The sequence below is a fragment of the Acanthopagrus latus genome, chromosome 1 (genome assembly GCF_904848185.1).
Source record: "Acanthopagrus latus isolate v.2019 chromosome 1, fAcaLat1.1, whole genome shotgun sequence".
Lineage (NCBI taxonomy): Eukaryota > Metazoa > Chordata > Actinopteri > Spariformes > Sparidae > Acanthopagrus > Acanthopagrus latus.
The window spans coordinates 9,158,826-9,172,276 of record NC_051039.1 but is presented as its reverse complement, the minus strand read 5'-3'; the positions used below and the strand labels follow the sequence as shown (position 1 = coordinate 9,172,276).

Here is a 13,451-nt window from a genome sequence, read left to right as displayed (position 1 = left end):
TTGATTAAATCCATTAACGACAGAAACAGCTGTATGGTTTTTTTTTTTTCTTCTGATTTAAGGGACTGGGGCACAGTTTTATGAGCAGTCAGTGTAGCAAGTTTCATCCAATTATGTGTTCGTTTTTTAAAATTTTTTTTTGCTTCAAGAGAAAAACAAATTGCTGCTCGTGGTTTGGAAAGCTGGTTGGCAATAACTCACCCTCAAACATGCTGCACCGCCCTTTTCAAGGTAGAGGAGTCTGGAATATGGACAGTGACATCCCGCTGACCCTTTGAAATTTGGCATGCCTCCGCGAAATATCATAAAATGCCTTGAGGCTTGCCACTCACTTCCACTACAGCACTGAACTTTTCGAGCGACCGGTTCCTGACTGTCCTCACCGCAAAACCCTCATACCTGACGGCTGGGTCGGCAGTTATCAACCTAACTCGCCTTACCAACACCATATTTTTCCAAAACTAGTCTCACAATCAGTGCATATTTTAAAGAAAGAGGGACGAATGCAGCACAGTGAAAAAGGAAATCATGCGGATGAAGTAATAAATCGAACACAGTGGTAGTGCTCGAGCGAGAAGGAAAATTAAAAACGGTGACTGTCTGACTGACGGCTGAGTGGAAGTTCTCCGCAGGTAGGCAGGCTGACACAGAATCCAAGCCACTCTGAAACTAATGAAAAATGATTTAATTGCAGATGCATAAGCCATAAGAGTCATCAGGGCATTAAGAATCCAATGAAAGTAAGTGCTTTAGGGGCACATACTGTAACATTTTAATACTACCAATTTCATTTGTGATATAATCAATATATCACAAAGAGCAGCAACAGAAGTACAAATTAATGGAATTGTGCTTCTTGTCTATCACATGGCCAGTAGGTTCTTCCATATACAACACAATGTAATACTTAAGTGCATATTTTAATATGAAGACAAACATGATTTCCACATTAATTGCAAACACCTTGACTAAAAAGTACACGTCCAGCTTACTCTCCGAAGCTGTCATTTAACGGCTGCCTTAAAATATTGATCATTTTAACTGGACCCACTTAGCTTGATTTTGAAGACAGAGAAGCAGATCTTACTGATTTAGAAGAAAGATTAAGTTTGACCTTTCATTTTTCCTTTTTCTTCATTCTTTGGGTGATATTTCACAGCAGTGGGCCAAAAATGCTTTTCGTAGCAAAAATCTACTATTGCAAAGTCAAACTAAGTGCATTTCTTCCTTATTGTGAGTGTTAAAGTTCACAATTGAGTAACGAAGTTACCATGGAGCGCCATTTCATTTTACCACTGCTCGAAGAACACAAGAGTACATAAAAACATCACTTGTGATTATTGTGTTTATTGTCTTCCAGCGCTACACTGTTGATTTACATCAATATGTATGAAGGTAGGGATGGGAATCAAGAACCGCAAGTGTTCCTGAAGTGGAATCAGGAGCCTGCGACCGGCTCCAAATTGTCCGGTCAATCAGAATGGTACGCCTCCACGCTTATCACTTCTGTGCATTGATGACAGCATGATTTTCTGACAGCTACGCATCGTGAAACAGTGACTGCTGGAAGCATTCATCAAAAAAAGCCACAGTTTAACATCTAGCAGGCAACAGCTGCTGTTGTAATGTTGCTATGTTTGTGAAATCATACTTTCAAGTGTGGTTGAGAACACCAGTATTATGCTGAAACGTCTACGCAAAATGGGCCTAAAAACATGGAACGTCAGGTTTTTAGAGTGTTGCCGGTAGAGATACAATCTAAAAGTTAGAGGTGAACTTTTCAATTATAGCAGCAAAGGGTCACAAATGGTGATGAAACTTCCATCTTTATTCTAAAGGTCACAACAGAGCGCCATTCACTGTCAAATCTATTCATTTCCTTATCCGTGCATCAACCTGTGAGGCCATTCTGTTTGCTTGACGGCTGCATTGCATCTTGATGCGTGCATCCTTTAAGGGAGGCGATAACAGTAATTGAAACTGAGCACTGTTGCCCAGCAATCCCGCCGCAATTGACTCGCTACACCTCACAGCGATCGTGGCTCACGCGATTCACAGCAGACGTCTTGGATCGCAGTTTCAAATCCATCTTGTTTCAGTCAGTCACACATCAAACCAGTTGGGTGTGTAACGTCTGCACACAGTCCTCTTCAAAGCTCTCTTCAGTGATGGAAAAGAGATACTGCTTTGCTTGAAAGTTGATACTCAGTATGCATTAGCAGGAACATTAAAACAAAATCAACTGAAACATTTATACAGATTACATAAATAATCATTCAGAACGATATCAAAAGCTGGCGAAGGAGACTCTCTTTTATTTGCTTTCAGGCTGCAGTCAAAACCTTGGTCTGTACCTAAAACCTATTAAAAGTTAGCATTTAAAGAAGCGTTTGAAGAGAAAAAGGTCATTTGACTCAGGCAGCTCCTTTTGAAGAGGAGCCTATTGACTCAGAGAGAGATGATGCAGACAGAAATGATAATAATCGTTCTTCAGATTCTTCCGAAAGTTTCTGCACAGGCATGTTATCATTCGTCAGTTATCAGTTAGTTATCCAAAGACCAAGATGCAACATACAGTTAGGGTTTATACAACAAAGCTACGGGTGGAGAAACTCGTAACTTTTTGCTTTCACAGTCATCGTATAGACATTTACAAGAATCACAAGTTATGGCGCGGACCATAAATTGCACTTGCGTATGTCCCCGTTGAGATTTAGATCAACAGCTGCGTATATTTCTCAGCGTCTCTGTTAAAGAGAGGATTAAACCATTGAAAGTGTTTTACCGTTATATTAAAATGGACAGAGCTAATGGTTGGTGTGAAGGCCACATTAGGACAGTTTATAGATAAGTTAACTCTGTAAATCAGTGCAATTAAAGTCGGCGTTAAAAAGTCAAGACAGGCTTTCCGAGCGCTAGTGCTATTCATTATTTCAGGTTTTATTAGAGTTTCTCTCAATAAAGCGAGGAGAGTTTGACTTCTCCTGATAAAGGCCCTTATGGTTGTAGATCTTATTAAATTGCACATTGTTAGTTTAAGCCGCCGTTGCCGTGGGTTGCATTTTCTCACTTGTTCGCCTTTGTGCCTCGAGTAAACGGCACAGTCCATGACATATATATGCTTGATGGACTAACGGACAAGTTGAAGATGGAAATAAAGCATTAAATCTGCAAATAACAGATAATGGATTGTTCTCATACAGTGATACTTTTGCTCCTGTGACCTTTGCTGGGCTCACTTAACGACTAATTTATGGCTAGATGCATCTTTGAAAAAGTAATTCCTCGTGCTGAACTCTTGTCTCTGGGTTCACAGCCTCTTATGCTGTAAATGTATAATGTATTTTGTGTGTTTTGCACTGAGCTTGTAGTCCGTCGACTCAGTGAGCTCCGCCGCACCGCTTCAGCTTCTCGGCTCTGACTGAAAAGCACACTGGTCTCGCACAGTTGGTCTTATTTCCTACACTTTGTTTTGTGGAAAAAGGGTTATATACAAAGGAGCACACTGGACTGCATCTCCCAGTCAGCACTGATGAAGTTACAGGTAGTTGAAAAGCCTGTCCGCGATGGCTAGCTCGACTTTTAGCTCATCCTCACTCTCCTCAAAGTGCTTTTCCATGCTTAGTCACCGAAGCTCTCGGTGTCACAATATAGTCGTGGAATCAAACTAGCTCTTTGAATTTGTGCTTATTTCTTTGGACCAGCGCGTCACATTTTCTCCCCCCGACTAGCTGCGACAGTACGTTTGTCTGCAAACCATCTTCGAAGGTGGCAACAGGGTGGTGGCAGGTCATAAATATTCTAAACTGCTGACGCCCCGAACATAGACTCTACTGGGTGAAAATCTGTCCAGCTGGTGATATCAAACACTGCCGTGATGAAGATGTTCTTTCTACCCCAACATGACAACGTCTTGCTCTTAATAATTGATCACAGCGGCGCACGCAAACAACGCGATTGATCAATCAGCCCCCTGCTGAGCTGAATCAGACCCAACCAAGTCTCATGTCCTTATCAAAGTTACTGGCTGATGAAATGAATGCAGAGCAGTTAGTAAGGCATTAGTAAGCCTTAGATATGAGCACCAAATTGAAAATTTGTGACGCCAGTGTAAGTTTCATGCGTTTTCAAGCATGTTCAGACCCCCCAAAAACATGATTTAATTTGAGAGAACAATAACAGTTCCTTGCATTATTGGGGCCTTCGCACTGAGAGCAGAGCAGATGCTTTGCCTCCTCCTCCTCCTCCCCACCGCTACCATCACGACAGGTACACAGCCGTTCTGTGGGAAACACTGCACACTATAAGGTGATCTGTCCTCTTGGAGGACATCCTAACCTTTAGAGGAGGATGCCCCGCAGTGCTACGAAAACTACGATTTTGCAAACGCGACATAACACCGTGTGAGAAAATCTCTTTATTATCCCACGCGTTTATATTTGGCCATTAAAGGTGCATTTGGTCCCGTGTGCTGCGCGTGCTGACCTTCAGCGTCCTTTAGTGTTCGCGCACACACAAACACACTCAGTGTGTCGCTGAGGAGAAACGCTGATCTTCTGCATGAGCAGAGATGGTTATGCAACGGTCTCACCACAGCAGGTGCGACACACTGACAGTGGCGTGTTGTGAGAAGTGAGGAGGGAGAGGCGGACAGCCAGGGCTATTTTTAAAGCCACTATCAGAGGCATCAGTAAGGTCGGCTCGGATGCAGCATTATTCTGCGGGCCTGCAGACTTCTAAGAGGGCTCTTTAAGTTTTTATTGCATCGCTGTAGTTTCAGTAGCTTGGATGATAAAAAAAAAAAGAGAGACGCATATAGATGAATATTTGAAAAGAAGGGTACTGTGATGAAGGGGCCGGATCTGTCCGGGATGAAGCACCCTAAGTGGTGCTCTGAAGAGAAGGACAAGATTACACCGACTATAATACCGTGCTGCAGACATTATTATTTTCGGATGCCACGTAACGAATACTCAGGGACCATTTGTTCTCGGCACACCATCTCCCCAGCAGGATCGTTTGGTGTATTAAGACTATCAAGCATCTGTACGTGCCGCATTTATCCGTCTTCTATCGCCATAGGCAAAGCAAATCAAGCATCTCACTGAGTTATGAGAATTCAACTTTCCTATTGTACAACAGAGCAGCAGATTTACCCCCGCATCTGAGTTTAGGAGCCAGCAGCGACTCTGGGCATCCAGCATCGAATAACATGATCAGTTACTCAGTGGGTGTATCCACGCACCATTGGCTCCTCTATCAGCAGCCCAGCTTTAGTTAATCTAACCTCGGCTACCTCGTGCGCTGCGAGCAGGCAACTGTGGCTAAGGACCCACTACTTTACACCCGGCGCCGAATTCAATTAACTGCCCAACTGGAAAATGAGTGTTTGGGGAAATAAAGCACAGAACAAGGAGACAAAGAAACAGCGGCATTACTGTAGACGACGTGGCCGTGCACATTTGTTATGATTTGCCGGAGCAAAGCAATCGGCAGGGTAAATGTTTTGCAACAGGAGGTGTTCGGGGCATGCGGTTTGTTGTAATGCGAAAAGCCACGGAACGACATAATAGAGTTTGCTGTGAGAGGGGAAAATACCTGCGTTACGTGTTGCTGAACTCTGAGCAAAATTACAGGATAAGAGATTAAAACAAAGCGACGGAAAAATGTGTCGAGTCGGCGCCTCCAGGCAACAGTGTGTTCGGTTTAATAAGATTGTTGTATCTCATTAGGACGTTACGCACCCAGGAACATTGCCAGACGAGAAGAGGAACACTTTGAGTAACACAAATGAATCACCAGATTGGCTACAGAGAGCTACTTCCTAGATGTGGTGTTCTCTGGTGTCTGCAGGGTAGGCGTGTAACACTATTATCTGTATCAGATTATTGGGCGAAAAAAAAAATTGTCTCTGATACACAAACATCTGATTTGTATCAGACGTTAGCAAGGCCCAGACTGGAATGTATTCAAATTGTTGATATGGTTAATCTGGCTAATCTGTGTTAAACTGCTTCTATCTGCCAATTACACTCCTAATATGAGTCTGCGTAACTGAAATCACAGTAACAAGTTTTTACCAAATAATCCTGCAGTAAAAAGGTGAAAAGGCAGGTGTTAATGGTGGTAAAATACAAGTCAGATGAGCTGATTGGGCCAGGCTGTACAGTTGCAGTGATTTCTGAATTGATGTGCGACTTGTTGACTATGATGAAGACAACCATCAAGGCTCTGTGAGAATAAATCTTTCTCATTGGGTAGGTAGTTGTATCACAGACTAAAAGCATTAATTAAATTAAAGGTTGTTTATTTGATTGAATTTATGCTCTTTAAAGATGTAAAATGCTGAAGGGCTTAATGATTTTCAGCTCAGTTATAACTTTGGGCAAGGAGGTTACATTTCCACCCGTATCTGTTTGTTGATTGAATGGTTTGTCAGCGGGATTACACAGAAACTACAGAAAGGATTTCCACAAAACTCGGTCCGAGGATGGGTCTCTGCCCAGAACAGGAATAAGTAACAAAACAAACAAACAAGCAAGTAAAATGATCATTATTGGAATCTGCCAAATTGTTATTATTAAACATCTGTATCTGTACTGGCCCAGAACTACACAGTTGGCATATTTCTACCACGCTGGGTTATTTTTCTTGAAAGAGAGGTAAAAAAAACCCATAGATGCACTTTGCCTCCACAGGTTTCACACCTGGTTTCATGTGCTCTGTTGTACCAGACCACACCCAGCTACAGTACAATAATACCATGCTGGTTGAGAAAAGTGCTTGTTGTCACCAGCTGTTGATGACTCCATTAGGTTAGCTGAGGTTACTCTCTCCAACCTGGAGGTTGTGGAGGGAGGAGGCCCAGACAGATGTAAAGTAGGCGTGTGATGTTATTCATTAGTTTAGTGCAACTTACTGCATATTGTAAAGATATGAAAGTTCGAGACTATGAAGGTTTTAGACATTTGGGTCCTAAAATCAAGAGGCTCAGCGAGGTGTTTGGCTTCACTATCAGATCGTGTGGTAAGAAGAAGAGCTGAACTTTATCTCGCGCTGCATAACTAATCTTTTGAAAGCTGATTATAAGCTATTTTGGATCAACCGGTGACTTTTTGCCAAAATGTACGATGCCTGAATTTTTCTAACTTCTACGCTCCCTGTTAGTAGCTCATCTGGTCACAATTTGACAAATCTGCATATAGAAAGCTTTTGCTGCATTATCTGTTCACATGTAGTACATCCGAATAAGGTGTCGGCATTTGTTTCAGAGCTGGGAGTAACAATTATTTTCATTATCAGTTATTATGATGCTTATTTTCCAGCCTGCAAGATAAGTCCATGTAATGTCAGAAATTCATTATATTATAGAGCCCCAGGGGACGTCACTGAATTGCTTGTTTTGTCCAGCCTACGCTGGAAAATCTGAAGATCTTCAGTTTATAACGTAAAACCAAAACAAGCTGTAAAAGCCCACCATTGAATTACAAGAAGTAGGTATGTTTTTTGCCTAAAAATATCATAAATAATAACTGAGCATCAAAATAGTTATTTTTCAGGCAATCAGCCGGTCGACTGATTGTTTCAGCTCTAACCTTCATCCCTGCTGCAGGGGCGGAGAGTCTACTCTCCTGATCCACTTCTGTAAACTCATTCTCACTTCAGACAGCTTAACGCACAGAACAGCCTTAAAGCTATTAATTAAAGGACACACCTTAGAGACAGTAAACAAGGTCCGTCCTGACACAGCAAGTGATGTACACTGCCTCTGCAGCAGACAGTCGACCGCATCAGTGGCTGCAGGTGCTTCCCTCTCTCCTCCTGTATCTTTCAGCAGCTTTTATCTTGTACAGAAGGGGTAATGAAACAGGAGCGAAGTCGTTTAGAGAATAGCTGTTGATAGCGACTCTGAAATCTGAGACTGCGACACGATTCCTCCGAGGGTTGTCTGACAGTCGCCACAAGCTGGGGACAAACGGTTGTAAAAGGATGCTCGTGAGCAGAAATGCACTCAGAAATCGAAACTCTCTCTCTCTCTCTCTCTCTCTCTCTCTCTCTCTCCTTTTTTTCTCCTTCCCAGTCTTAAATGTGTTTTCCCCTTGTAAACCTAAGAGTTTGGAAGGCCAACCAACTGTGGGCTTTTCATTGTATCCTCATGGGACGATAATGCCTCTATTTCGTCTGAACACTTCAGAAAATCAGAAAATCTCCCTTCCCCTCTTCCTTTCTCAGTCTGTCTCCCTCCCTTCTTTCTTATCTGTCTTATTGCCCTCATGGTTGACCAAAAGAAAATCTCCTACTGCCAGAGGAGCCATCCTTGCTTGTCCCAAAGCAATTACAAGCCTGGCTTTTCCTTACCCTCAGCTAAACATATTGCCGACTGATATTGCATGACTTCCTTCTCCTACCTCTTCTCACCGAAGATAACAGTGAAAAGTACACTCATACTGCGGCGAAATTGTCTGGGGAACTTCTCAAAGACTTTGCCTCTGAAGTTACCGGTAAGCCTTTGGAAACTTCCCTTTGATTGCGCTTTGAAATTAAGAGCCCTAACTGGCAGACTGTGCGGACAATAAGAAGGGAATCAGACCGTGCAAGTAATGGGAAAAGTTAATAGCATTGCAGCAGCGACTGTAACACCTTTTCAAATATATACTTTTAAAGGTGCTGTTCACTGCCCATGTTGTTCTCGTGGTTGGATGAGTCAACTGAGTCACTGCACGGAAATCTTAACACGTCGTAACATCGATGTGACACTTTCAAAGTCTGAATTCATGCTCCCACATGAAACAGAAAGCCAACCATCCGCATAAACAGAGATCTAAGTGCTCTCTGTAATATTTGTCATTTCATTGTCCTCTCTACAAAAAAAATATTTCCTTTTTTTTTTTCCAGGCAACCAATCTTATAGCAGATCAGAATCGTCACCTGTCACCCAGGTAATCCAGAAAACAGAGGAGAAAGCTTCTGGCTGTGTCTGTCTATCCTGAGCTTTAGTAGAAGGAAACCCTTCATAACAGAAGAGACTGTTCGCTGGCTGATGATGGTGAGTCTGCTCTTATCATCCGACATGTTGTTAGCTGTTGTTAGCTGTTGTCAGCTGTGTGGTCAGCCCTCTGCTACAGTAGCATTAGCAGCTGTTAATCCAAAACACAGTGCAGTGATTATTTTTTTTATTTTCAGCATACAAGCGTATTTCATCCCAGTGCTCTGAGCACACACAGCCAGTGCCTTTCTTCCTGAAAAAAAAAAAAAAAAATACAAGACCAAAATGAAAAGCAAACGCCTGATGCTAATAAGGAACCTGGTAACGTGAATAAGGGAAAAGGAGTTGTCTACCTCACTGAGAAGTTGGAGGTGTGCACCCTGTCACCTGCAGCTCTTCATTTAACAGCTCCTTCTTGTTAAGTGCACCTCACAGACCATATAAAACAACTTTCTGACATAATTCACTGTCAACAAATGCTGAAAAAAGGTGGTTGTTTTGTTTTGTAGACACACTTTTGATGAAAAACTCACTGAATACATTGCATTTCCAGTAAAAAATCGGGGCGCCGTTTAGCTCAGGTGGTAGAGCAGGCGTCCCGGGTTTGACTCCCGGCCTCGGGCCCTCTGCTGCGTGTCCTTTGGTACCCTGAAAGGCGCTATATAAATTAAATGTGTCACTCTCCCTCTCTGTCATCTCATGTGTCCTGTCACATCTTCAGCTATTCTGTCAATAAAGCCATAAAAAAAAAAAATGTTCGATCAACAGTAAATGAACACAGCACTCTACAGATAGTTGTATAAAATAGTTGTTGTTGTATGAAACCTGCTGTACCAGGTAACACCAGCATTGTCACATGCTGATCAGCTGGTGGGAAAAGTTTGGCACTGCAACAACCTTAACCCTGACAGGTAACACCGCCTGTGACATAACTTCACAGCACTCCCTTCTGCATACCAGACACCAATCATGCGGCTCCGTCCACAGTGAACCTGTCAAATTTGATGGGTGCATTTACAGAACAGTTATGTAATGGAGACAGCGACGTTACATACTTGACGTGTGACGGTTTGTCCCACTGTCAGGAGAGAAGTGGAATGCGGTACAGTGTTGGCAAGAAGAAACAAAAACACACTCTCCTGCCGTTCACTGCAAACTCCCTGCAAATTCCCTCGAAGGTCAGCTGACGCCAACCTTTTTTTCTCCAATTTCTCTGTGACTAAACAAACACACTGTTTTTCTTGCCACTAGGTGCTGACTTATTGTTCAGGAAGACAGTTTTCTCCTGGGAGGGAGGGGGGCGGGGACCGGGTCAGCCGCTGTGCCAAGCCTGAGAGTATGAAAATGGAGGTGACAGGATGTTGATGAGGAGGCCCGAAGCGTTACCTCGAACCGCCATGCCCTGGAGTGCTCCACTCTGCCAGCCGGTAATGAACCTGTGAAGCGCCTCTCAGCTCACCTGTCACCCAGTCACCGAGTCATTCTTTACCAGCCGCATTTTCACCCCAGAGACACACAGAAGCACGCAACCCCATCCGGAGTGTTCAGCATTCACTATTAACCATCTGATGTTTGTTTGCAGACAAACAACGGCACTTTTTTTTTTTTTTTTTACGCTACCCGAGTCAGCCGGAGTGTTTCAATCACATTAATCTCAAAAAAAAAAAAAAAAACAGTAGGGAAATATGGAGTTGTTAAAGGGTACAACACAGCTGAGCGAGTGACAGCTGAAGCGTAGAAGCGAGAGAGCGACGGAGGGATACAGCGGAAAAATAAGTACAGGTACAGGTGCGAGTTGATGGAGGTAGATGAGGTGTGTGCGCGCGCATGTGTGCGTGCTCTTTCGTCTCACCTGCGCGACTTCCTGCGCCCAGCAGACTGGATCGCTCTCTCGCTCAATCCCTCAGACCCACTGATGGAGAACATAGCCTCGATATGTAAGCTGACAGAGGATTTTCGCTCTCCCCGTCATCCTCCCTCCAGAATATTTCTCTCCCTTTTTCTCATTCCAGTATTTGGCGAGCCATAAAACTTTTTAAATAATTCCTGTGAAGTGGTAAAGAAGGAGGAGTTATTTTGGGTTCTGGAAGTGGAGGTCGGGTTCATTTGCCTCGCACAGATCACTGGTGGAAACACCCCCTGGCTGAATTAGCAGGAAAGAAGACGAGCAAATGGTTTTTTAGAAAGCATCTTTCTATCCCTCTTTCATAAACAGTCAAACCGATTGATGGGTTTCAAGATTCTCTGATTGCAGATTCTTAAATGTGAATTTTTTTTTTCTCTGGTTGCTTTACCCCACTAGGCCAGTTTCACTGATTTTTCCCCATTGTGTGACATTTTAAAGACATAACTACTAAACAAATGACCAAGAAAATAGACAACAAACACAACAAGAGAGATTGAGTATGACTCCTCCAACCTTAACGAACTAACATTGTCACTGACATCCAAAACAACCCTTTACCCAACAGAACATGTTCACGAGGCTCATAGCTTTGGAATTTAAAAGCACAGGGATATAAATACATTACCAATACATTCTTATCCCGACTCCCTGTGATAATTGTTTAGTTACCTTTTGTTTGTTATCTCACTTCCTGTTTTATTTTGTACCTTCATCCACATTTGTTTGCTTGACTTCCTGCCTTTGTTTAGTTTGCCACTACTTTCATTCACCAGCTGTTGTCAGTTATCCAATTAGCCATTTCAGTATTGATTCCCCCGCTTGTTCACTACCCATTCATCAGATTGTTACATTTACATTTACATTGTCTTAGCTTTCTTCACATACAAGCTTTCCAGCCATCATTGTTCCTGCTTTTCCTCCAGTGTATCAACACAGTCTGTTTGGACTTTTGGATTTTCGCCTGACCCCGTGTAAGTTTGTTGCTTCTGACTGTTTTGGGGGGTTTTTTTGTTTGTTTTTTTCCTGCATGCGCCTGCTCTTTGTGCCGCCACTCCTCAAAGGCAGCAAATAAACCTGCCTTGAACCTTACTTCAGTGTATCCATGTGATCCCTGCGCTTGAGTCCATTTTTTTTGAGCTCCGGCCATCACACTGTGGTCAAACAACAGGCGTGAGGGAGGTGTTGATGGAGGCTGGTCTGAAAACTCTGCGTCCCGCTGTACTCGCTTGGCCGTGCCCACTTTTGAGCAGACAGGTGAAATCTGAAGGATTAGTTCAAATCCCTCTCGCCCACGTATTCAGTTTCACCGGGATGTACATCACATAACAGAACAGTAAGACACCCTTTCTAATGAACTGAAATAATTCAAACTGATGGCATGATGACGCAAATCCTTGATATTGTTAAACTGGCCAGGAGACCGCTGTGTGTCTATATTGAGGAAATCAATATAAATCATGTAAATTTACAGTGTTTGATAATAGCCCTCCTCTCATATAGCAGCTCTATTCTTCCCTTCCTCCGTGTGTCCTTTTAACCTCATCCTGTGGACGACATCTCATCAAACTGACCGGGCCAAATCTTCAGATTTTCCTCATTTTCCACTTTGATTCTTTTGTGTTTGAACAGCAGCCTCTCAGATCGGTATCAACGTCTGCTTGAAGCCACATTATTATACCAGCATGGCTGCTCCTGGCAGCACTTTCACCCACCATGAAGCGATTGATGAAGGTGTGTGTGTGTGTGTGTGTGTGTGTGTCCCAGGAAGAAACTTCTGGCTTGAGTGGAAATATTTGCCTTTCCATAAAGCATTTTGTCCGGACAAATTGAAATGGAATATAAATTAACAAACACTCTGAGATGCAGAGTATGACTGGGAGGTGATTTAGTCGAACAGTCCAGATCACCGTCTGCGTGATTTACCACGGCACTATATCTGTATTCCATCAGCTGGGATAACTGAAACGTATTCTAATTAAAACATTAGCCATCAATCAAAGGAAATTTACCAAACTATAAAATTGATGAAATACCTTTGTGGTGGCATTAGTGTGTTGTAAATAACTTTTCCCTGTGTTAAGAACTGGACATGTTGCATCGGATTCAAATTGAACATTGCTACTCTGTCAACATTCATACTAGCTGGACTCCGCCACACAAAAGGTGCCGTGTAACTCATCGCGACCGCTTTATTAAGCGCGGGCGGCATCTCCAGCAGGCGACGGGGACTCTAGCTCAGGGTCGCGGCGTCTTCCCGTGGCAATATGTGGCACCAAAATGGAAAACAATACAGGCATCGGGAGCCGGGCGAGGCGGCGGGCTCGGTGGAACCAAAGGTCGTTGTCTTTCAATAAATCAGCAGAGGCAATAGCAGGGATGATTGTGTAGGCTGCCGGCCATAGTGGAGCTATTACTTATCCCCCTGTCAGTGAGCCGGGTCCAGCCATTGTGCTCAGGCCGGCAGCGGGTCACGCGGCGGTGCCAGGAGGAGCTCGGAAGCACCCTCATGCACAAAATGCGTGTGTGTGTACAAATAGGATGAAACTGCCCATTACCGCT

General features: G+C 43.4%; 1 long non-coding RNA gene across 2 annotated transcripts in view; it reads left to right on the top strand.

Moving 5' to 3' along the window:
* The window catches only part of LOC119020399, a 121,810-nt gene that overhangs the window by 62,798 nt on the left and 45,561 nt on the right, over positions 1-13,451 (top strand). The window contains exons 2-3 of one of the 2 annotated variants that reach the window (XR_005075305.1): positions 8,896-9,046; positions 10,238-10,413. This is a non-coding gene — a long non-coding RNA (uncharacterized LOC119020399). Of the gene's footprint in view, positions 1-8,895; positions 9,047-10,237; positions 11,940-13,451 lie in introns of those variants that run through there. The other variant, XR_005075304.1, reaches the window with a different exon arrangement.